A 25285-nucleotide genomic window follows, 5' to 3' on the forward strand; every position below is an offset into this window, starting at 1 on the left:
ATAATAAACTAGTCACTAGGGTTTACATGAGTAAGTAATTGATGCATAAATCCACTTCCGGGGCCCACTTGGTGTGTGTTTGGGCTGAGCTTAAGTGTTGCACGTGCAGAGGCCATTTGTGGAGTTGAACGCCAGCTTCTGTGCCAGTTTGGGCGTTCAACTCTGGTTTTGGATCCTTTTCTGGCGCTGGACGCCAGATTTGGGCAGAGAGCTGGCATTGAACGCCAGTTTACGTCATCTATTCTTGGCCAAAGTATGGACTATTATATTTTGTTGGAAAGCCCTGGATGTCTACTTTCCAACGCAATTGGAAGCGCGCCATTGCGAGTTCTGTAGCTCCAGAAAATCCACTTTGAGTGCAGGGAGGTCAGAATCCAACAGCATCAGCAGTCCTTCTTCAACCTCTGAATCTGATTTTTGCTCAAGTCCCTCAATTTCAGTCAGAAAATACCTGAAATCACAGAAAAACACACAAACTCATAGTAAAGTCCAGAAATGTGAATTTAACATAAAATCTATTAAAAACATCCCTAAAAGTAACTAGATTCTACTAAAAATATACTAAAAACAATGCCAAAAAGCGTATAAATTATCCGCTCATCAGCTGCTGTACTCCTTGGGAATGAACCTTGCAGCTTTGTAGTTTGCAATGTCTGCAAACCATGGTAATTCCTGAATGGCGAACAAATGCTCATCCGGAAAGGTTTCAGAGATCTCAATAGAGGGGGAGGACGCCCCTTCCACTGGTTCTATCCGGGACAGATGGTCAGCCACTTGGTTTTCTGTCCCTTTTCTGTCTCTTATTTCTATATCAAACTCTTATAGAAGTAACACCCATCTTATGAGTCTGGGTTTTGAATCCTGCTTTGTGAGTAGATATTTAAGAGCAGCATGATCTGTGTACACAATCACTTTTGATCCTACTAAGTATGATCTAAACTTGTCAATGGCATAAACCACTGCAAGCAATTCTTTTTCTGTGGTTGTGTAATTTTTCTAGGCATCATTCAAAACACGGCTAGCATAATAAATGATATGCAGAAGCTTGTCATGCCTCTGCCCCAGTACTGCACCAATGGCGTGATCACTGGCATCACACATTAATTCGAACGGCAATGTCCAGTTTGGTGCAGAGATAACTGGTGCTGTGACCAGCTTAGCTTTCAGAGTTTCAAACGCCTGTAGACACTCTGTGTCAAACACAAATAGCGTGTCAGCAGCTAGCAGGTTGCTTAGAGGTTTTGCAATTTTTGAAAAATCCTTTATAAACCTCCTATAAAATCCTGCATGCCCCAGAAAGCTTCTGATTGCCTTAACATTGGCAGGTGGTGGTAATTTTTCAATTACCTCTATTTTAGCTTGATCCACCTCTATTCCCTTGTTTGAAATTTTATGCCCAAGGACAATCCCTTCAGTCACCAAAAAGTGACATTTTTCCCAGTTTAAAACCAGGTTGGTCTCTTGGCATCTTTTCAAAACCAGTGTCAGGTGATCAAGACAGGAGCTGAATGAGTCTCCATATACTGAGAAGTCATCCATGAAGACTTCCAGAAATTTTTCCACCATATCAGAGAAAATAGAGAGCATGCATCTCTGAAAGGTTGCAGGCGCATTACACAGCCCAAAAGGCATCCTTCTGTAAGCAAATACTCCAGATGGACATGTGAATGCTGTTTTCTCTTGATCCTGGGGATCTACTGCAATTTGGTTATAGCCTGAATAGCCATCCAAAAAGCAGTAATAATTATGACCTGCTAGTCTTTCTAGCATCTGGTCTATGAATGATAAAGGAAAATGATCCTTTCTGGTGGCTGTATTGAGCCTTCTGTAATCAATACACATGCGCCACCCTGTAACTGTTCTTGTAGGAACCAGTTCATTTTTTTCATTATGAACCACTGTCATGCCTCCCTTTTTAGGGACAACTTGAACAGGACTCACCTAGGGGCTATCTGAAATAGGATAAATAATCCCAGCCTCCAGTAATTTAGTGACGTCTTTCTGCACCACTTCCTTCATGGTTGGATTTAGCCGCCTCTGTGGTTGAACCACTGGCTTAGCATTGTCCTCCAATAAGATCTTGTGCATGCATCTAGCTGGGCTTATGCCCTTAAGGTCACTTATGGACCACCCAAGAGCTGTCTTGTGTGTCCTTAGCACTTGAATTAGTGCTTCATCTTCCTGTGGATTTAAAGCAGAGCTTATGATCACTGGAAAAGTATCACCTTCTCCCAGAAATGCATATTTCAGGGATGGTGGTAATGGTTTGAGCTCGGGTTTAGGGGGTTTTTCCTCTTCCTGAGGAAATTTCAGAGACTCTTTCAATTCCTCTGAATCCTCTAGATCAGGTGGAACATCTTTAAAGATGTTTTCCAGCTCTGATTCGAGACTCTCAGCCATGTTGATCTCTTCTACCAAAGAGTCAATAAGATCAACTTTCATGCAGTCTTTTGGTGTGTCTGGATGCTGCATGGCATTGACAGCATTCAACTTAAACTCATCTTCATTGACTCTTAGGGTGACTTCCCCCTTTTGGACATCAATGAGAGTTCGTCCAGTTGCTAGGAAAGGTCTTCCTAGAATGAGAGTAGCACTCTTGTGCTCTTCCATCTCCAGCACTACGAAGTCAGTGGGAAAGGCGAATGGCCCAACCCTGACAATCATGTCCTCAATCACGCCTGATGGGTATTTAATAGAGCCATCAGCAAGTTGGAGACATATCCGGGTTGGTTTAACTTCTTCAGTTAAACCAAGCTTTCTGATAGTGGATGCAGGTATTAGGTTAATGCTTGCCCCAAGATCGCATAAAGCTGTCCTGGTGCAATTTCCCTCTAATGTGCATGGTATTAGAAAGCTTCCGGGATCTTTAAGCTTTTCAGGAAAGCTTTTCAGAATGACTGCACTGCATTCTTCAGTGAGGAGAACTCTTTCAGTTTCTCTCCAATCCTTCTTATGACTCAAGATCTCTTTCATGAACTTGGCATAAGAAGGTATTTGCTCAAGTGCCTCTGCAAATGGAATCTTAATTTCAAGAGTCCTGAGATAATCTGCAAAGCGAGCAAATTGCTTATCCTGCTCCTCTTGGCGGAGTTTTTGAGGATAAGGTATCTTGGCTTTATATTCCTCAACCTTGGTTGCTATAGGTTTATTTCCTACAGAAATAGTTGAAGAAGCCTTTTTAGAGGGGTTGTCATCAGCACTTGTGTGTGTCTGATCCCTCTCTGGCATTTGAGTGCCAGAGTTAGAAGCTGGAGTGACGTTAGATGCCAATTCCTCATCTGTTCCTAGCGTCTGAACGCCAGAACTATGCTTCCTTTGGGCGTTCAACGCCAGTTCCTTGCTTATTTCTGGCGTTGAACGCTAGTCCTAAGCATGGTCTGGGCATTCAGCGCCAGCCTTCCACCCAATTTCTGGCGTTTTAATGCCAGAATTATTTTTTCCTGGGCTCTTACTGTCCTCAGATGGATTTTGGGTGGTTTGCTCATTTCTTGGCTTCCTGCTGCCTTGAGGTGGGGTATTTAATGTTTTTCCACTTCTTAATTGAATTGCTTGGCATTCTTCTGTTATTTGTTTTGACAGCTGCTGTTTTGTTTGCTTTAATTGTTCTTCCATATTTATATTAGCCATCTTTGTCTCTTGTAGTCTATCTTGAATTCGGCTAACTGTTGTGTTAGAAAGTCCAATTGCTGATTGAAGTCAGCAGCTTGTTCTACAGGACTGAGTTCAGCAGTTACTGTTTTAACCTCTTCTTTCATGGAAGGGTCACTGCTTAGGTACAGATGCTGATTTTTGGCAACTGTATCAATGAGCTCTTGAGCTTCTTCAATTGTCTTTCTCATGTGGATAGATCCACCAGCTGAGTAATCTAGAGAGATCTGAGCTCTTTCTGTAAGCCCATAATAGAAGATGTCTAACTGAACCCACTCTAAAAACATTTCAGAGGGGCATTTTCGTAGCATCTCTCTGTATCTCTCCCAGGCATCATAAAGAGATTCATTATCTCCTTGTTTAAAGCCTTGGATGTCCAACCTTAGCTGTGTCATCCGTTTTGGAGGAAAGTATTGATTCAAGAATTTTTCTGTCAGCTGTTTCCATGTCCTTATGTTAGCCTTAGGTTGGTTATTTAACCACCTCTTGGCTTGGTCTTTTAGAGCAAATGGAAATAGTAATAATCTGTAGACATCCTGGTCTACTTCCTTATCATGTACTGTGTCAGTAATTTGTAAAAACTGTGCCAGAAACTCTATAGGTTCTTCCTGTGGTAGACCGAAATACTGGCAGCTTTACTGCACCATGATAATGAGCTGATGATTCAACTCAAAGCTACTGACTCCAATGGAGGGTATGCAGATACTACTCCCATATGAAGCAGTAGAGGGGTTAGCATATGACCCCAGAGTCCTTCTGGACTGTTCATTTCCACTTAGATCCATGATGGAGAAAGGGAGATGATGTAATAAAAAAATTTATTTTTATTTATTTATTTATTTCAAAAATAAAATAAATTAAATAAAATAAATAAAAATGGGTGAAAATTTTCGAAAAAATGAGGAGAGAGAAAGTGGTTAGGAAGTTTTGAAAAGGATATGATGATTTTTGAAAAAGGTTTTAAATTTTGAAATAAAAATCTAAATTTTAAAGGTAAATTTTGAAAATTTGCTTTAAAATAGAGAGAAAATATATTTTTGAATTTAAAGAGGAGAGAGAAAAACAATAAGATAGCACAAGATTTAAAATTTTTAGATCTAATGCTCATTTTTTTCGAAAATTTTGGAGGGAAAACACCAAGGAACACCAAACTTAAAAATTTTAAGATCAAGACACAAGGGAAACTCAAGAACACTTTGAAGATTCACAAGAACACAAGAACATGAAGAAAGAACACCAAACTTAAAATTTTTAGAAAACCAAAATAAGATTTTTCGAAAACCAAAGAAAAATCAACAAGAAAACACCAAACTTAAAGTTTGGCACAAGATTTAATGTAAAAATTATTTTTGAAAAAGAATTTTAAAAAGAAGGTACCCAATTTACCAAGAACACAGACCAACGCTCTAGCCAAATGAGCAGTAAATGTAACACTTGTTTTGAAAACTATTTTTAATAACTAAGAAAAAATATTATTTTTATTTTTATTTTAATTTTTTATTTTTTTTTTGAAAAGAATATAAAAGACTCTGACCCAAAAAACAAAATTTTCCTAATCTAAGCAACATGATTCACCGTCAGTTGTTCAAACTCAAACAATCCCCGGCAACGGCACCAAAAACTTGGTGCACGAAATTGTAATGTTAATGTTCACATTACTCTCTTACAACTTCGCACAACTAACCAGCAAGTGCACTAGGTCGTCCAAGTAATACCTTACGTGAGTAAGGGTCGATCCCACGGAGATTGTTGGCTTGAAGCAAGCTATGGTTATCTCGTAACTCTTAGTCAGGATATAATATCAATAATAATTCTTAATTTGAATTGTAAAAAGTAAGAAGGGCAGAACACAAATTATACTTGTATGCAGTAATGGAGAATATGTTGGAGTTTTGGAGATGCTTTGTCTTTTGAAATTCTGCTTTCCTCTGTTTCCTGATTCACGCACGCACGTCCTCCTATGGCAAGCTGTGTGTTGGTGGATCACCGTTGTCAATGGCTACCATCCATCCTTCCAGTGAAAAGGGTCCAGGTGCGCTGTCACCGCACGGCTAATCATCTGCAGGTTCTCAATCGTACCAGAATGGGATTTACTATCCTTTTGCGTCTGTCACTACGCCCAGCACTCGCGAGTTTGAAGCTCGTCACAGTCATTCAATCCTTGAATCCTACTCGGAATACCACAGACAAGGTTTAGACTTTCCGGATTCTCTTGAATGCTGCCATCAATCTAGCTTATACCACGAAGATTCTGATTAAGAGATCCAAGAGATATTCATTCATTCTACGGTGAACGGAAGTGGTTGTCAGGCACGCGTTCGTGGGGGAATGATGATGATTGTCACGTTCATCACATTCATGTTGAAGTGCGAATGGATATCTTAGATAGGAACACGCATGTTTGAATGGAAAACAGAAATACTTACATTAATTCATCGAGACACAGCAGAGCTCCTCACCCCCAACAATGGAGTTTAGAGACTCATGTTGTCAAAGAGTACAAAATTCAGATCTAAAATGTCATGAGATACAAAATAAGTCTCTAAAAGTTGTTTAAATACTAAACTAGTAACCTAGGTTTACAGAAAATGAGTAAACTATGATAGATAGTGCAGAAATCTACTTCTGGGGCCCACTTGGTGTGTGCTGGGACTGAGACTAAAGCTTCTCACGTGTCTGGGCTGTTTTGGGCGTTCAACGCCAGGCTGTAACCTGTTTCTGGCGTTGAACTCCAACTTGTAACGTGTTTCTGGCGCTGGACACCAGACTGCAACATGGAACTGGTGTTGAACGCCAGTTTACGTCGTCTATCCTTGAGTAAAGTATGGACTATTATATATTGCTGGAAAGCCCTGGATGTCTACTTTCCAAAGCAATTGGAAGCGCGTCAATTGGACTTCCATAGCTCCAGAAATTCCATTCCGAGTGCAGAGAGGTCAGGATCCAACAACATCAGCAGTCCTTTTTCAGCCTGAATCAGATTTTTGCTCAGCTCCCTCAATTTCAGCCAGAAAATACCTGAAATTACAGAAAAATACACAAACTCATAGTAAAGTCAAATATGAATTTTGCCTAGAAACTAATGAAAATAAACTAAAAACTAACTAAAATATACTAAAAACTATATGAAATTAACCACAAAAAGTGTATAAAATGTCCGCTCATCAACCACTGATGAGGCATGGCAATTGATCAGCGACTTAGCTGAATCTACTAGGAATCACAGGCAGAAACAAGGCCGTGCAAAAGCCGTTGTAGAAGTATCCTCTAGCAGAGAGACTACTGCTTTAACTCAGAGTATCTGTGAAATGACCAACTTGCTGAAGCAGATGCAATTGAATCAACAACAAGTTCAGCAAGCTCAACCTTCTCCACCACAGCAAAACCAACAGTTAGTCCCACAAAGAGTTTGCGGAGTCTGTACAGATTATAGCCATTATACTGATGAGTGTCCGCAGCTCTAGCAGGAAGACAACACCGTGGCAGCCACTCATAATTTCTATGACCGCCCCAACCAAGGGTAGAATCAAAGTGGCAATTACAACCATGGATGGCAGGACAATTCTAACCAGAATTGGAGGGACAACAACAACAGAGGAGGCAGAGATAATCAGAAAAATTAGAGGTGGAATAACAACAACAGGCAGCAGAACCATTACCAGCCTTACAGAGCACCTCACTTGAGGCAATCCCAAGGACCACAGAATACCCAACAGCAGACCTCTCAAATTACCTATCCTTCTTCTTTTGCTAATGATGACTTACTACAATCTATTTATCGGAGACAACAGACCATAGAAAATAACATTAATGCCACTCTAAATGGTCTGAACGCTACTTTGCAAGCTCTTGTCTCCCAGATTGGATCAATGAATAACTCTAATAACCAACCTTTGAGCTCCAGTGGAATTCCCTCTCAACCATTACCCAATCCCAAGGGTGGTATTAATGCCATCACCCTAAGGTCTGGAACCACACTGCAGGAGAGGAACCAGGAGGAGCCAAGCCCACCAGAACACACCTCAGCTGAAGAGGTAGTGGAAATAGAAGATGTTGAAGAGGAAGATGACATACAGGACATAGCTGAAAAAGAAGAAGCTCAACCACAGGAGGAAGCATCAAAAGGCGCAGACACTGCAGAAGACACCACTCCTATTCCATTTCCACAACTTGCAAGGAAGCCCAGGAAGCAGCTGGAACCTGATCCAAAAATGATAGAGATATTCAAAAAGGTTGAGGTAACTGTTCCTCTATTTGATGTTATTCAACAGGTACCTAAGTATGCAAAGTTTCTAAAAGATTTATGTATACATAAGGACAAAATTAATGAATTAGAAACTATTCCTTTAGAAAGTTCCATATCTGCTTTAATGGGTGGTTTACCTGAAAAGTGTAGTGACCCAGGTCCTTGTATGGTTAATTGTACTATTGGTGGTGTAGTATTTTCTGATTGCATGTGTGATTTAGGAGCATGTGTGAGTATAATGCCTTTGTCTATATATGATATTTTGAGGCTTCCCCCCTTAAAAAGGTCGGCAGCTCGTTTTGTGTTAGCAGATAAAAGCATTATTATAGTGGCTGGAGTCGCTGAAGATGTATTAGTGGGCATTAAGGGACTCACGTTTCCCACTGATTTTTATATCCTGGAAATGCCCCAAAATGACTCAGACAAGCCATCATCAATCCTACTCAGAAGGCCATTCCTGAAGACCTCAAGGTTTAAATTAGATGCTTTTTCAGGAACATACTCTTTTGAAATAGATGGCCGAGTAGTGATCTTCAATCTGAATGGAGTTATGAAGCATCCTCCGGAGGATCACTCTATCCTCAAGTGTGACATTATAGATGAAATCGTGGCTGAAGTCCATCAGGAGGAATTTGAAGAGAAGCACGCAGGACGAGGTCCAAGTGTGGGGACATTCTCAGAGGACAATGATAGTGCTCTACCACTGTTACCAGCTCCAGACAACCCAGAGCTTGACCATGATCAGAAGTTAGAATTAAAACCCCTTCCTCCACACCTCAAATATGCTTACCTTGAAGATGGGCAGAGGTTTCCAGTTATCATTGCAAGGGAACTTACTTTTCAACAAGAAGAGCAGTTACTTAGTGTGCTGAGGAGGCACAAGAAGGCGATTGGTTGGAGTTTGGCAGACATAGTAGGCATCAACCCTCAAGTCTGTGAGCATAGAATATTTTTATAAGAGGGAGCAAGACCTGTCCGTCAACCCCAGAGAAGACTGAACCCAACTCTCCTCGAGGTTGTCAGAAAGGAGGTGACCAGACTATTAGAGGCAGATATCATCTATCCCATCTCAGACAGTGAATGGGTAAGCCCAGTACAAGTGGTGACAAAGAAGTCTGGAGTCACTGCAGTAAAGAATGAGCATGGAGAGCTCCTGACAACCAGAGTTCAGAACGCCTGGAGGGTCTGCATTGACTATAGACGCCTCAACCAAGCAACTCGCAAGGATCACTATCCTCTTCCATTCATTGACCAAATGCTGGATCGCCTGTCAGGTAAATCACATTATTGTTTTTTAGATGGGTATACAGGTTATTTCCAGATTCATATAGCTCTTGAGGATTAGGAAAATACCACTTTTACATGTCCTTTTGGGACTTATGCTTACAAGAGAATGCCCTTTGGCTTGTGCAATGCACCAGCTACTTTTCAGAGGTACATGATGAGTTTTTTCTCTGATCTTATTGAGGACTGTATGGAGGTTTTTATGGATGATTTTAGTGTATACGGCAATTCCTTTAGCCTTTGCTTAGATGGATTATCTAGAGTATTAGATAGATGTGTCAGTACAAACCTTGTATTAAATTTTGAGAAATGTCACTTTATGGTAAAACATGGTATTGTACTAGGACATGTTGTGTCTAATACTGGCATTTCTGTAGATCTAGCAAAGGTGGATGTCATTTCTAGTTTACCTTACCCCTCTTCTGTGAGGGAAGTCCGTTCATTTCTTGGCCATGCAGGTTTTTACAGGAGATTCATTAAGGACTTCAGTAAGGTAGCACTTCCCTTATCCAGACTACTACAGAAAGATATTGAGTTCGAGTTCAGTGAAAATTGCAAACAAGCGTTTGATAAGCTGAAAATTGCCCTGACTCAAGCTCCAATTGTGAGAGGACCAGACTGGAGCCAACCATTTGAAATAATGTGTGATGCTTCCAACCATGCCGTAGGAGCAGCACTGGCTCAGCGTGAAGGTAAGGATCTTTTTGTTATTGCTTATGCGTCTAAAACTTTAGATGCCGTTCAGTCCAATTACACTACTACTGAGAAAGAGCTTTTTGCTATTGTTTTTGCTCTGGATAAATTCTGAGCCTATTTACTTGGTACTAAAGTAGTAGTGTATTCAGATCACGCAGCTCTAAAGTATTTATTAGCTAAAAAGGAGTCCAAACCAAGGCTTATACGTTGGATACTGCTATTACAAGAATTTGATTTGGAAATTAAGGATAGGAGTGGTAACCAGAATCTAGTGGCAGACCACTTGAGTCGCCTTGAGCACATTACAGATGACCCCACTCCTATAGCTGATAATTTCCCATTTGATAACCTGCAGGAAGTATCTGAGATAGTCCCTTGGTATGCACCTGTAGCTAATTATGTAGTTAGCCGCACCTTTCCTCCAAACTTTTCTAAGCATCAAAGAGACAATCTGAAAAGCGAGTCTAAATATTATATATGGGATGACCCATATTTATGGAGATGTGGCACTGACCAGGTAATTAGATGGTGTGTGCCTCAATCAGAATTCCAGTCCATCTTAGAGGCCTGTCACTCATCTGAGAGTGGAGGACATTTTGGCCCTTAAAGAACTGTCAGAAAAATCTTAGACTGTGGTCTGGTGGCCTACTCTTTTTAGAGACGCTGTTGAATTTTGTAGATCTTATTTCCCATGCCAAAAATTTGGTAATATATCCAAGAGGGATGAGATGCCTCAACAAATTATGCTTTTCTGTGAAATTTTTGATGTTTAGGGCATTGACTTCATGAGTCCATTTCCAAATTCTAATGGTTATTTTTATATATTGTTAGCTGTAGATTACGTTTCCAAATGGGTGGAAGCAATTCCTACCCGCACTGATGATGCTAACACTGTTGTTTCCTTTGTGGGAAACCATACTATTTGTCGCTTTGGATCACCACGAGCAATTGTGAGCAATCAAGGCACCCATTTTTGTAACAGGAGACTAACAGGATTAATGAAGAAACATGGGATAATTCATAAAGTTACAACAGCCTACCATCCTTAGACTAATGAGCAAGCCGAGGTGTCAAACAGAGAGATAAAGCATATCTTGCAGAAGATAGTCAAACCTCATAGAAGAGACTCGAGCACCAGGCTACAAGATGCACTTTGGGCGTACAGAACCGCATACAAAACACCCATTGGGATGAGTCCTTTCCGCTTAGTTTATGGAAAGACTTGTCATCTCCCTATTGAAGTAGAGCACAAAGCCTTTTGGGCAGTAAATGAGTGAAACATGGGAATTGAGGAAGCCGGAGTTGAAAGGAAATTGCAACTACAAGAATTGGAAAGCCTTCGCCTGGAAGATTATGAGAACTCGAGACTATACAAGGAGAAGATGAAGGCTGTACATGATCAGCACATCAGAAGGAAAGAGTTCCAACCTGGGGATTTGGTCCTCCTTTACAAATCTCGACTGAGGCTCATGCCGAGCAAGTTGAGATCAAGATGGGAAGGTCTATACATAGTAGAGAAGGCCGAACCGTACGGAGTTTATCACCTAAGCCATTTTTCAAGCTCTGAACTTATCAAAGTTAATGGACATCGTTTAAAGCTATACCATGGCGAGCAGCTGAAGAAAAACAAGGAGCTCGAGATCTTCCTCTTGGAAGATCCCCACATAGCCGAAGATTGAGCTAGTGGAGCATCCAACTTACGGACGTTAAAGCAAAGTGCTAGGTGGGAGACAACCCACCATGGTATGATCGTTCTTTTCTTTACTTTTAATTTTCTTATTCAATAACTCTTCTCTTTATTAGTACATTTTGTGCATCTGTATTTGCCTATTTTTAAAAAAAAAAGTTACGCGACGCGATCGCATCATTGACGCGTCCGCGTCGCAAGGAGATGGGAGAAAATAATAAACGAACAGAGAGTCACGCAAGAGCGTGGCTAGAGGCGTGCCAATGGCACAAATCATCCCACGCGACCGCGTCGCTGACACGTTCGCGTTGAATGGGAATATTGGCCTCCCACGCGACCACGTGCCATACGCGGCCGCGTGACCTGGATTTCGACGTAACAAGGATGCACGACCGAAAGTTGTGCTAGAGTGGTGCTGGATTGGTACTGAGCGCATAATCCTTCCCAGGCGGCCGCGTGAGTGACACGACCGCGTCATATCCTTCTAAAAGCACACTCACGCGATCGCATGCCCCACGCGATCACGTCACCCAAAATTTGGCACTAATATGATTTTGAACAGAGAGTTGTGCCAGTGCGAGGCTACCCTCGCGCCATTAGCCTAAATCGGGTCACGCGACCGCATCAATCAGTTTCAACGCAAGTCGCGCGACCGCGTGACTCACGCGACCGCGTCGCTTGCGCCGCACAGTTTTCCTGATTTGCCAATTATCTTATCTTTTTCTCCCCAAATCCTATTTTCTCTTTTCCCTCCTTATTTCTTTTTCTTCCCTTCTTTCTTACTTTTTACTCTCTCTCTCTCTCTCTCTCTCAGCCCCATTAACAAGGTTTTCTTTTTCTCCTTCCCTCCTTACTTTTCTATTATTCTTCTTATTTTTATATGTATCTTCTTTTCTTTTTGTTTTACCTTCATTATTCATATTTTCTTTTTCTTTCTTTTTCCTTTTTATTTGGTGTTATAAATTTATGAGAGTCATTATTTCTCATTATATGCTTGTGGATTGTTATAAATTTGTTTGACAATTATATATTACTTTTTCAAGGGATGCTTGCATGTTCAAATTCATGCTTTCAATAACTTAACCATCATGCATGCTATGTGTTTGTGAAAAGGCCCATATAGCATTAAGCATTTTTTCTACTTTATTCTACTTTTCAATGCTTGCTTTTGACAAAACCCTTTTTATATTTTATTAATTTAATATAATTGTTATTAAAAATAAATGGTTAGTTTGAAAGACTTGGTAATCTCACTTGGATATTGAATGCTTGATCTATGCTACTCATGCCTTTGCCTGCATGCCAATAAACCCCTTGCATTTAATTGTCCCCACATGCACTTGCTATATTTTCATTGATGAACTTTTCACATGTAGTCATGACCATGTGTTAACGTCGTTCTTCTTTATTGTGCATTGATTACCACTTTTCCCGCCCTCTTCCTTGCTCTATCTCTTTGAATTTAATTTACTTTCTCTTTCCTTTTTCAGGATGGCCACCAAGAAAGGAAAGGAGAAAGCTACTCCTAAACAACTAGCAAGAAGAGGAACCAAGAGAGCATTAGTGGCAGAACCCTCTTCAACTGCAGTAAAGCCCTCAACAAAGAAATCTAAAAGGATTATAAAGGTTGATGATAAAGAAAAAGCCTTCCCAGCAAAGGACACTGCGCATTTTCCCAATCGCTACTGTGAGCAGATGTTCCCCATCCCCGCAGAAAGGAGTTACAACAACAAATACCTTTTTCTCCTCCCGCCCAATATTTCTACCTTTGTTGAGCCGCAGATTGCTCGAAGACATTGGGAATTCTTACAGAGACAGCCAAGGCAGGTCAATCTTTCTTGGGTAGTCGAGTTTTACTCCAACTTCCACCTACCAACCCTGCAGTCTGTCTATGTCCGTCAGAAACAAGTCCCCATTACAGAAGAGGCCATTCAAAAAGTTCTAAGTCTTCCCCCTATTCCAGTAGGATTGGACGCCTTTCAAGAAGCCGCACTCAAGCGCCAGATGTACCAATTTGACTGGGACGCTGTTCTCAGAGTTATCGCACTACCTGGCAGCCGATGGATCTACGGATACTATCGTACCCGCCCTAAGGGAATTTCGGCTTCAGCACTTACCTTGGAGGCTCGCGTATGGGCACAGATCATGTCCCATTACTTCTTTTCGAGCACTCACGAGTCCTCCTTCACTGCGGACATGGCCGTTCTACTATGGTGCATCCTTACAGACCAACCTCTGAATCTCCCAAGACATATCCGGAATGCCATGGGACACGTACAAATTGCGGGCAACTTACCTTTTCCCGCCTTGGTCTCAGATCTTGCCTCAGCAGCCAGAGTCTCCTACAGAGCTGGGGAAGTACCTTAGACTTCCAACAGCCACTATCAGCCAGCCTACTGAACCAGTTGAAGATATTCCTTCTTCAACACCACAAGCACCCACTACTGACCAACTGCTCCAGCAGATACTTGCAAGGTTGGATCGGTAGGAACAGAAAGCTAAGATGAGAGAGCACCGTAACAAATGCCAATTCACATACCTCAAGGAGCTGATTTTGGGAAAATTCAAGGACTCAGATATGATTGAGGCCATTATTCATTTAGCCCACTTATCCAAATTAAGCCTACCCCTTTCAATTACCTTTGTTAGCCACTTTGAGCCTTTAAATCCCATTTGTTCTATATTTTACCACATTACTAGCCTTAAGCGGAAAAACAATTATATATCCCAAATTGAATCTTTGGTTAGCTTAAGATAGAATTGTGTGAGTCAATCAAGTATGGGAAATTGTGAGAACAAAAGATAATAAGGGAATATGTCATGATAATATAATGGGAATTTGGATACCTACTCATGTGAAACTATAAGAATTAAAAATCTATGTGCATTGATAAGCTATGTTTATGTTTATAAAAAAATTAATTAAAAAATTTTTAATAAATAAATACGGGGACAAAATTACCCCAATGTTAAGTTAAGAATTCAAAGATCAATGCATGTATGATAAAATTAAAATAAAAAGTTGAAACATGAGTATGGAATGTGAAAGAGATTTCTGGGTAGCTAAGTATGAATTCTAAAGTTATATAGAATATACATAGAGGTTAGGTGAAAGCTTGGGTTAAATAAAGATTCAATTTATAAGCTTACTTAGCCATATATACATCCTTACCCTTACCTTGGCCCCATTACAACCTTGAAAAGACCTCATGATGTTTGCATTGGTATATTAAATGTTGTTGATTGGTTAGGAGAAGAACAAAAAAAAATTAGAAAGCATGATTAGAGAAGAATAGAGTAATTACCCTATACACTAGAGAGACTAGAGTGTACATACATCATCAGTGAGGGTTCAATGCTTGAAATTCTATGTTCCCTGCTTTCATCAGTTGTCTTCTTGCATTTTTAGCTGTTCTTACTGTATGAGAATTGAATTAGTGGAATTTGATTTGTAATTATTTTGAAGAGCTTATTTACTTTTGATCAAGTGGACAAGAATCATATAGTTGCATTTACATATATAGGTTGCATTGCATTGCATGAGTTTCACATGTTCCAACTCATTTATTTTATCTCCTTCAACTAAGCATGAGGACATGCTAATGTTTAAGTGTGGGGAGGTTGATAAACCACTATTTTATGGTTTATAATGTGTTTAATTGTGTGGTTTTATCATGATCTTTACCCACTTATTCATATAATCAGCATGCATTTATATTTCCTTCCTAAAATTATTACATGATTGAAAACTTGCTTCCTAGAGACTTTTAATTATGTATTTTAATTCTCCTTTATTCTATTCGATGCCGTGATCTGTGTGTTAAGTATTTCAGGCTTTATAGGGCACGAATTAGTTGGAGATTGGAAAGGAAGCTTGCAAAAATGGAAAGAACATAAGAAATTAAGGAGATGACCAGCGAGAAGTGACGCGGCCGCATGTCTCACGCGACCGCGCGAAAGAGAGGAAATCGCAGTGACGCGGCTGCATGGCTCACGCGACCACGCGGATGGAATAGCACAAGCGACGCGGAGGCGTGGACGACGCGCCCGCGTGGAGAAGCAAAACGCCGAATGATGCATCCACATGAATGACGCGATCACGTGACGTGCGCGATCTGCATAATCTGCAGAATCACTGGGGGCGATTTCGGGCCCTATTTTGACCCAGTTTTTGGCCCAGAAAAGCAGACTAGAGCCAGAGAACATGCAGAAACCAACAACAACATTCATTTTGCATAGTTTTAGTTGTTCAGATCTAGTTTTCCTCTCCTCTAGGTTTTTTTTTTCTCTCTACACATTCATAGTTCTTAGGATTTTCATTTCTATTGCTTTTTGCATTGGGATTTTGAGAAGAGTTATTACCTCATCAAGACTTCGTCATTTTAGTTCGTTTTCTTTACTTGGCTTTACTCTTCCATGTCCTTTAATTTACTTAATTTTACTATTGGATTATTTTAGAATTTATTAATACAAGAGTTATTTTTATTTTTAATTAATTCCTTTGAGTTTTATTTATCATGTCTTTCTTTAATTCCCTTTTCTATGTTATGAATTCCACATTCACAATGAGTGAGTAGTTCCCTAACTTGATGGGGAGTTGATTGAAAGGAACCCTTGAGTTGGAATGCTCAAAGGAGAAATTATAATTGGGTTTATTGTTGGATTGCTCTCTAGTCACTAACGCCAGTCCTTCCAAGTAAGCGGACTGGGACTTGTGAATAGAAACAGCATTCCAACTTGTTTGACTTTCCCTTACCTAGTAAGGGATAACTAAACAGAACAACCCCCAATTATCAATTAATCTTGAAAGTACTGCAACAAGAATAGGGCTTCCAACTAATCTACTCCCAGTCAAGGCTTTTATTTAAATTACATTAATTCTCTGATTTAATTTCCTGTCATTCAACTCAAATCTTTTTTGAAAACCATCTGATTAATAAAATAGCACACTTTCCTGCAACTCGTTGGGAGACGACCTGGGATTCATACTCCTAGTATTTTAACTTTAATTTCTCTGACACTCTTTTTAAATTGATAAGCGGATTTCTGGTTGGTTGAGAACTATACTTGCAACGCATATCTTATAACAATTCTTAACTCGCCAATTTCTGCCATCATCACTCATGCGTACGTATAACTTGCATTTCGCCCAACTTGCACGTACACATGCTTCATGCGTATGCATGACACGTGATTTACTTAAGTAAACACGTGGGTCACAATTTCAGGCCAGTTTTGGGCCTAATCCAACTTATTTCTGAGGCATTTGAAGGCAAGACCAAGGGAGGATCAACCAAGTAGTCATAATTTAGGGTTTCATTATATTTTAGGACAATTCTAGAAAGAGAAACTCCAACTTCTCTTTAGAATTTAGGATTTTTTAGTTTAATTTTTCCTTAGATTTAGGTTCTAGCCTTGTTTTAGTTTAGTGATGAGAGTATAGATGTCGATCCAAAATTTTGCAAATTAAAATATATAGGTTTGTTGCAAGCATAGCCTAGACCAACAAACAATCCTCTCAATTAAAATTTGATATTTTCCAATTCAAAACTTATAAACCGAGATCGAGAGTAATTCAACCTCGGGTCATTCTCCCTTGGGATGCAATTAGAGTGTTACGCTCTTGGTTGTGAGGAAAAAGAGGTTTTCAAATCAAAGAACTAAAGATTAAAGAACTAAGAAATAAAAGAACTAAGAGATGATCAAAATTGAAATTAATGTAAATAAAGAGAAGATAAGGTCAAAACTTGTGAAAATACTATAAATGCGAAAAGAGCCTCTAACTAATGAAAACTAAAACTAAAACCTAATGTAAGCTTGTAATGATGCATCCTTCATATGGCTTCAATCTCCCTTGATATAGTACTTCCCATTTAGCATAAAGTCCTCCAAAACTGGGCCAAAGGCCCCCAAAATCGCGGATCACGTGTTTTATTAATGAAACCACGTGCAGGGACCTGTGTGTACGCATAGAGGGTTGTGCGCACGCACACATGCTAATTCCTTCTTGTGCATACGCACGATTGCTTGTGCGCACGCACACTTGACTGTGTGTGCTTTTCCTTATTTTCTTCATGTGTTCTCCCTTTGTACATGCTTCCTTCCACTTTCGCCTAGCCAAACTTGCCTAAATGACTTGAAATCACTCACAGAACATATCACGGCATCGAATGGCATGAAAGTGGAATTAAAATCACTAATTTAAGCACAGAAACGCTGTTTTCACATTTAGGTCCAAATTGGGGAGATAACACGAAGTATGCTATTTTGGTGCTTAAGTGTGAGTTTATATGATAAAATCCATTCAAATCAAGCCAAAATACCTCATCAAATACGGACTCATCAATTTCCCCACACTTAAACAATAGCATGTCCTCATGCTCAACCAAACAAGGAGAATAATCAAAGGGGTAACCACTTATTGAATGCAACTATCTGTATGCATGCAAGTATAATATATACTATCTATATCTATCTATCTATCTATAGTTCCTTTGATTTGGTGAAAATAAATAATTAAATTCCCAAGTAAGAGTATAGACATGTAGGGCTAAGCAAAGAAGTAATTCAGTGCAATCAAAATCTAAAGAATTTATTCAACTCATCAAAATGACGCAACTTGCAAGAATACATGATAAGAGAGTGGAGACATAGAATTGAGTAATCGAACCCTCACTAGGTGTGTATACACTCTAATCGCTCGGTGTTTAGGGTTTTAATCACTCAAGTCTCCTCTAATCATGCTTTCAAGGATTTGCTTTTCATCTAACAATCAACAACCATGTGATGCATGAATGCAATTATCATGAGGACTTATTAGGGTTGTAATGGAGTTAGGGTCAAGGTGGGATAGATATGGCCAAGTCAACTAAGATTGAATACTTGATTAGTTTAAGTATCCAACTCAACCTATATGAATCCAATAACAAAAAATATGCAATCCTAAACTTTCCATTCTCACTTTTTCCGCACATTCATGTATGGTCATTCATTCACATCACATATGCATTCCTTATTTGTTTCTTTTCTCTTTGGGGTAACTTTGGTACCTTTCTTGATTTTTTTTTCAATCAAAATAAATGCATATGATTTAGTAGTTCATACATGAATGCACCCATTTTCCAGAATTTTCAATGAAGATCCAAAATAGAAATTTTCTCTACCAATGCTTCCCAAAATTTCCCTACATTTAAATGAAACACACTTTTCAACCTAAGCTAATCAAGGATACAATTGAAGGTAAATTATGGTTTTTCTCTTAAGGTTGTAATGTGGTACTATTGAAAACAATGGGTAAGTAAGGCTCAAAAGGGGGTTAACAAAGATAGATGCAAGGGTAGGTGTATATGGGTTAGTGAGCTATACAAAGATGGCATCAATCATGCTCAATGCATTCAAACATCAATCATCAGAAATAAAGAATCAAGCAAAACCAAGATTACAATCATAGAAGGAGAAAAGCACACTATGAACAAAAATTAGCGGTTAAACTGTGTAACCACTAATTAAGGCTCAAAGACTCACAAGGTATTTTGTTCTTTCCTCTTCTATATTCCATAAAAATCATAAAGCAAGCTTAAAAAAAAAACAATTTTCCAAATCAATTCAATAGAACGCCCTAAAACAAAATTCTTGAAAATTTTTGTTGTTTTTCACCAAAATTATTTCCTATATGTATATATGGTATGATGGATGCAAATTCTTCAAAATTTCCTAGTTCTTTCCTAATTTTCCACATCCAAAAACTAACATGAACAATTAGGAGCAAAATTGAACTAGGCATATGCTATTCACATCATCCAATCATAACCAATATCTATAAGCTATATATCAAGTAAAATAAAGTCCTATATATATATATATATATATATATACATACTAAATGCAATACTAAAGATAAACTAGAAGCAACTAACATATATACAAATGATCAAAATAAAAGTATGTAGCATAAAACTAAATACCAGAAATCCACAAAATGCATAACAAAAACTACAAAGAAACTAGATAACAAGTGTTTAGGAGAGAATTTTACACCCAAAAAATCGTAGAGCCTCCCCCACACTTAAATGATGCACGGTCCTCCGTGCCAAAATCGGATCGGGGGGTGGTCAACTCTGAGAAGCTCCACCGTCTGGCGGTGGTGGATGCTGTAGTCGCTGATAGACAATGATCGCACGGGTCGGCTCTGTGGTGGTCTCAGTTGCCGGCTCCTAGACATCCTGGTCAACTGCCTCTACTACTGTCTCAGCTATCTCTCCAAGTGGCTCAACTGTTGGCTCCTCCACTACCTGCTCCTCTGGTTCAGCCATCAGCTCCGTCTCAGGCTCGGGCTCTGGCTCTGGTGTAGCTACAGGAGGTGAACTGGGATCTCTACCATAAGGCTTGGCTGACAACCACTGAAACCGGCACTCATTGCAGCGCTCAGTACAGTGGATGGCCTGAAGAATGTCCAAGGCCAGCTCATAAGGTGTCCGAGGAGTAGGTGCAGGTGTTGAAGGTGGTGGTGGAGTTGATGGTGCAGATGATAATGGTTGCTCTGTAGCCTTCCTCTTCCTCTGTGGCACCCCATCATACTCTCTGAATGGCAGAAATAGCTGGGTGCTGACGTAGACAGACGTCCGGTCTGTCCGACGTCTCTCCACCCCAGATAAAGTGGCCAATCTGGTGATCATCGATGGGAAGAGGACGTTGTACTTCTGCTGTTGGGTCACCTTCCACATCGACTCTCGGATAAGGGAAAGAACAGAGATCCTCTTCCCCCTCCAAAATCGCCCAAAGTAGTACTGCCACACGGACTTGAATGTGAGTAGCATGTGTGCTCGGCAAGATGTAATCGGCGATGATCTGCTGCCAGATTCTCACCTCAGGATGGAGATGAGCACATGCAATGCTTTGTAGAACCGCGTTCTCACCTCTGCTGTATTCCCAACGGGCCTCAGGTAGCCCAATCCTCCTCAGAACTGCATCTAAGGAAAGCTTGCCCGAAGTCAAGTCCGCCACTATCTTAGGGTAAGCATCGCAGGCCAGAGGAATATGCAGAATCTGTAAGAGGACCTCTAACGCATGGTCGGAGATGTCTAAGGTGACACCCCGAAGAAAAATAGATATTGCCTCTCTCTTCAGCAGATTTCTGTAGAATTCTTTAACCATGTGTTCATTAATCTCGACAGGGTCGAATTCTACGAATTTTGCACTGGTAGAAATCGAGTCGGTCATGTATTAATTCTTCATATTTCTCTAGTACACTGAGCTTCCTTTTGTAGTGGAAGGCTTTCTTTTCCAACTTCTTATACTGCTCATGGGCTTCTTTAGCGATAAAAGTGTCCAGTTGACTGCTCAGACGTACAGGAAGAGGAGCCAAAGGGTTGGCTTTCTCCTTTCCCTTGCGAGGCATCCTGAAAAAGGAAAAAAACGGAATACAACTTAGGAGAAATAGAAAAAAATCACAAAAGCAAAGAGAAAATATTCAAACAATGCAAATTGGAGCCAATAAGGTTAACAGACACTTAATTGAGGAAAACATATTCAAAAGAAGTGACATGCTCAAAGAAGAATATAATTTTCCACAATCAAGCAACCTAAGTAGAAATTAAAGGAAATGACCAATAATTAAAGCACAAATAACTTAGGTATAGCTATGGAAGTGAATTGAATCAAAACTTGGTTATTGCCTTATTGCCTTGAAAATGTCATATTTCATAAAAATTAGCTCAAAGGCAACAACCAATTCAACACTAACGCAGCTTGCTTATCCATGTCAAGAAGTAGGAAATAAACATATAAACATATTCCTTGTTCAAAAAGCAATTACTTAATCAAAATCAGATTGTATTGCTCAAAAAGAATTTCAAAGAACAAGTAATTGTATATACTCATTTTATGTTTAAGAACACATGAGTAAGCAGCTCAGCAATTCACTAAACAAAACATGGTATGCATTGTTGTAAAATTCACCAAACAGATGATAAAAGCTGCAAAATTCAAGTCAATTTGGTGTTTCAAGCAAAAATAAACACTAAGTGCATAATTAAAATTCAATCTTAACCATCATCAAAGTTACAGAAACTGCACAATTATGAAGTAGAATGCCTCATGAAAATAAAATTCAAAGCCTATACTGATCAGACACAAGATTTAAATCAAAAACTCCATTCAGCCAATATATCAAGCATGTGGTGTGCAGCAAATTCAGACAGCATGTTTAGTTCAATATAGGCCTCAAACAACCCAGAAAATTCAGCCACAGCAAACACATTCAATCCAAAACACAGAAATCATCTAACCTAACCTAACCAAATCACTAAAAATAGAATTAAAAATAGTTAAGGAAAAATAAAAGAAAATGGAACTGGGGTAGGGAGAGGGTGGAACCTGCATTGATGAGGGAAGGAAGAAGGGTGGGTTAGGGAGCAGTGGTGGTGGTGTCGAGTGGCACAGAACCTCGCCGCCGCTAGTGGTGCTTCAACAGAAATGAAAGGGCGCGGACTAAGGCTGCTATTGCGGAGACAGGGTGCTTCACGTACAGAGGAGAAGAAATGGAGAAAGGGGAAAAGAAAATGGAGAAGGAAAGAGAGAGAGGGTAGGCAACGGTGGTCGCCTGGTGGTGTGGCGGAGGGTGGCGGTTAGTGGTGGTGAAGGGTTGAGTCTCAGAGAAGAAGAGAAGAAGAAAGGGTTTGAGGGGAAACTGATAGGGCGCGATGGTATCTCTTTCGAATTAACGTACGAAAAGGGTCTTGTGCGTACGCACAAGGTAGTGTGCGTACGCACACTAGAGAAAATAGAGGTTATACACGCGCACATCAGCGTGCGGGCGTTGAAAATAGAACAGAAATTAGGGTCTGTATGTGCGCACAAGCGCGTGTGCGTGCGCACAAAGGGAAAAAGGGAGGGTTATTCCCACGCACACTGTGTGCGTGTGCTGCGAGAGAAGAGGTGTTGAAGGTTGTGCGCGTGCACGGGGCTGTGCGCACGCACAGGTAGGGTTTTTTTTTTAAGGGTAGTATAGTGGTGAGTGTGCTGTGCACACAAGTGTCCGTACGCACAGGCAGAAGAGAAGGTAGGGTACATGCGCACAAGTGGTGCAAGCGCTACAAACAGACTGGGTGTTAAGGAGTTTTTGCACGCACAGGGCTGTAGGTGCGCACAGATGGTGAAAAACGAGGGAATTGTGCGTGCGCAGAAGTGCGTGCGTACGCACAGGACTTTGTTTCTGCAAAAAATTTAGTGCGATAAGGGCACCAACATGACATCCAAACAGGTTTTCAAGCTCCAAAACATGTTAAAGCTCCAAAAACACATTATTCCATCAAAATGAAACTAAACTAAACTAAGCAACATAACCATTTATTCAAGAAATAAAAGCTAAAAGAAAAAGAAGGGGTTAGAAGGATATTACCATGGTGGGATGTCTCCTACCTAGCACTTTGGTTTAAAATCCTTAAGTTGGACTTTTTGAGGAGATTCTTGTTAAGGCGGCTTATGTTTCCACTCCTTCTTTTGAATCTCCAACCAAGTTTTCTCTTGATTTGACCTTCGGGGTCCCAAATGAAATGCATCAAACTCTTGAGAGACTCCAAGCTAGCAACTAGGATCCATAAGTGTTGAGTATTGAAACCAATGCCCGGATCCCATACTCTAGTCTCTTGTTCATCTTCTTGTTGATCTTCATTTTCGCACTTAGATGAACAACTTCTTGAATCACCATTGACACACTTGTACACTTCCCGGAATCCATTGAATTGACTCTTCCACCATAGTTGAGCTTCAAATGTTGAATTGGCTTCCTCGATGAACTTTTTATTTCCTTGCCAATTAACATTCTTCTCTCCACTATCCGCTACTCCATGAAGGGTTTGAAGTTGACAATCCGTCTCTAAGATGGCATATTAATGTGGGCCTAAGAAGCTTGTTGATGCGATCTTCACCCACTCAATTCGCTCTTGCGTAAATACCTTCACTTCTTGGTAGCCACAATCTTCCTCAACCTCCTTTGAATCCTCCTCATCATCACTCAAGTAAAAAATTGGAGGTTGTGTGAAGTCCACATCAACATCTCCTTCAAATTCAATCAAGAGAACTTCATCATCTTCTACTTGATTTTGCAATTCTTCGTTCACTCCACACTTTGCACTTGATTTCACACATTCATCCACAAGAATTTCTTGGTTGTGGCATGAACGCAAAGAAGCTAATCCGTCAAGAGTTTCCGCCAAGGTAGACATGACTTGCTCTTTCTTCTTCCGGAACTCTTGTTGTTCTTTAATGAGCATTTGGAGTGCTTTTTGTGTGGCTTGATCTATATATGAAGATGAAATTTGAGGTGATGAAGGTTGATAATTAAACTCATGAGGGTGAGGATTTTGGTTTTGCATGTAGTGAGGTAATGGTGTATAGAATTGATGACTAGAAAGGTAAGTGTTTGGGTTCCATTGGGTAAAGTGGGGTAATAGTGTGAAAAAGTCATAAAGAAAATATAAACAAAACTTACTAACAAAAGCAAATAAACAACCAAAAATTTCTATTTACACTATTAACATATTCACAACAACCAAAAGATAGCACTTAATTGCATCTCCGGCAACGGCACCAAAAACTTGATGAGAGTATAGATGTCGATCCAGAATTTCACAAATTAAAATATATAGGTTCGTTGGAAGCATAGACTAGACCAACAAACAATCCTCTCAATCAAGTTTGATATTTTCCAATTCAAAACATATAAACCGAGAATCTTTCAACCTCGGGTCATTCTCCCTCGGAATGCAACCGAAAGTGTTACACTCTTGGTTGTGAATACAAAGGGGGTTTTAAAATCAAGAAATGAAAGATTAAAAGAACTTAAGAAATAAAAAAACTAAGAGATTATCAAAATTGAAATTAATGTAAATAAAGAGAAAATAAGGTCAAAACTTGTGAAAATACTATAAATGCGAAAAGAGCCTTGACTTGGAAATAAGGGGATCCAAGAAATCCTATCATCGTCATAACCACAACTATGGCAATTATGATGAGTCAATCTCGCTTAGTCAACCCCTAACATCAAGGAGTAAGTCAAGCAAGCATAGTTGACCTTGATCCATAAGTCCTAGCTAACTTACCAAATTAATTGGTAAAAAGCTATTTTCAATGGACACAAGAGTCAACTAACTACCCAAGAATTACCACTAAATGTTGGATATCATGACTCTAGTATCCTAGGAACTCAAATCCCAATTCAAGTTGTGAAAATATACTCAAAACTCATAATTGGCATTTTCACAAATACCTTGTGGGCATAAAACCAAAATATGGGAAATTGCAAAGAAAAAAGAAAAACTATAACCAATTATTCACAATCTCAACAATAGACAATCAAACAAGCATATAAACCATAAAAGACAAAATTCATTAATTAAAACTTCAAGAACTCAAAATTGAAAATATTAACAAAGTACTTAAACCAAAGGAAATTGAAAGTAAAGATAATGTAATTAAAGAAAAATTGAGAGTACTTACAATTAAAGAAGCAAAATCCAAGATCAAACTCACTATAAAATGCTACAATCAAAACCTTAGGAGAGCATTTGCTATCTACACTACTCCTACTCCTAAGGATGATTTCTAAATAATGAAAACTAAAACTAAAACCTAATGTAAGCTTGTAATGATGCATCCTTCATATGGCTTCAATCCTCCTTGATATAGCACTTCCCATTCAGTATAAAGTCCTCCAAAACTGGGCC

General features: G+C 39.7%; 1 pseudogene; it reads right to left on the minus strand.

The window, feature by feature from the left end:
• Window positions 1-20271: 20271 nt before the first annotated feature.
• On the minus strand, window positions 20272-20958 carry LOC148544962 (uncharacterized; annotated as a pseudogene).
• Window positions 20959-25285: the final 4327 nt, after the last annotated feature.

Source organism: Arachis ipaensis, chromosome B9, assembly GCF_059453495.1.
Source record: "Arachis ipaensis isolate K30076 ecotype BB chromosome B9, ASM5945349v1, whole genome shotgun sequence".
Lineage (NCBI taxonomy): Eukaryota > Viridiplantae > Streptophyta > Magnoliopsida > Fabales > Fabaceae > Arachis > Arachis ipaensis.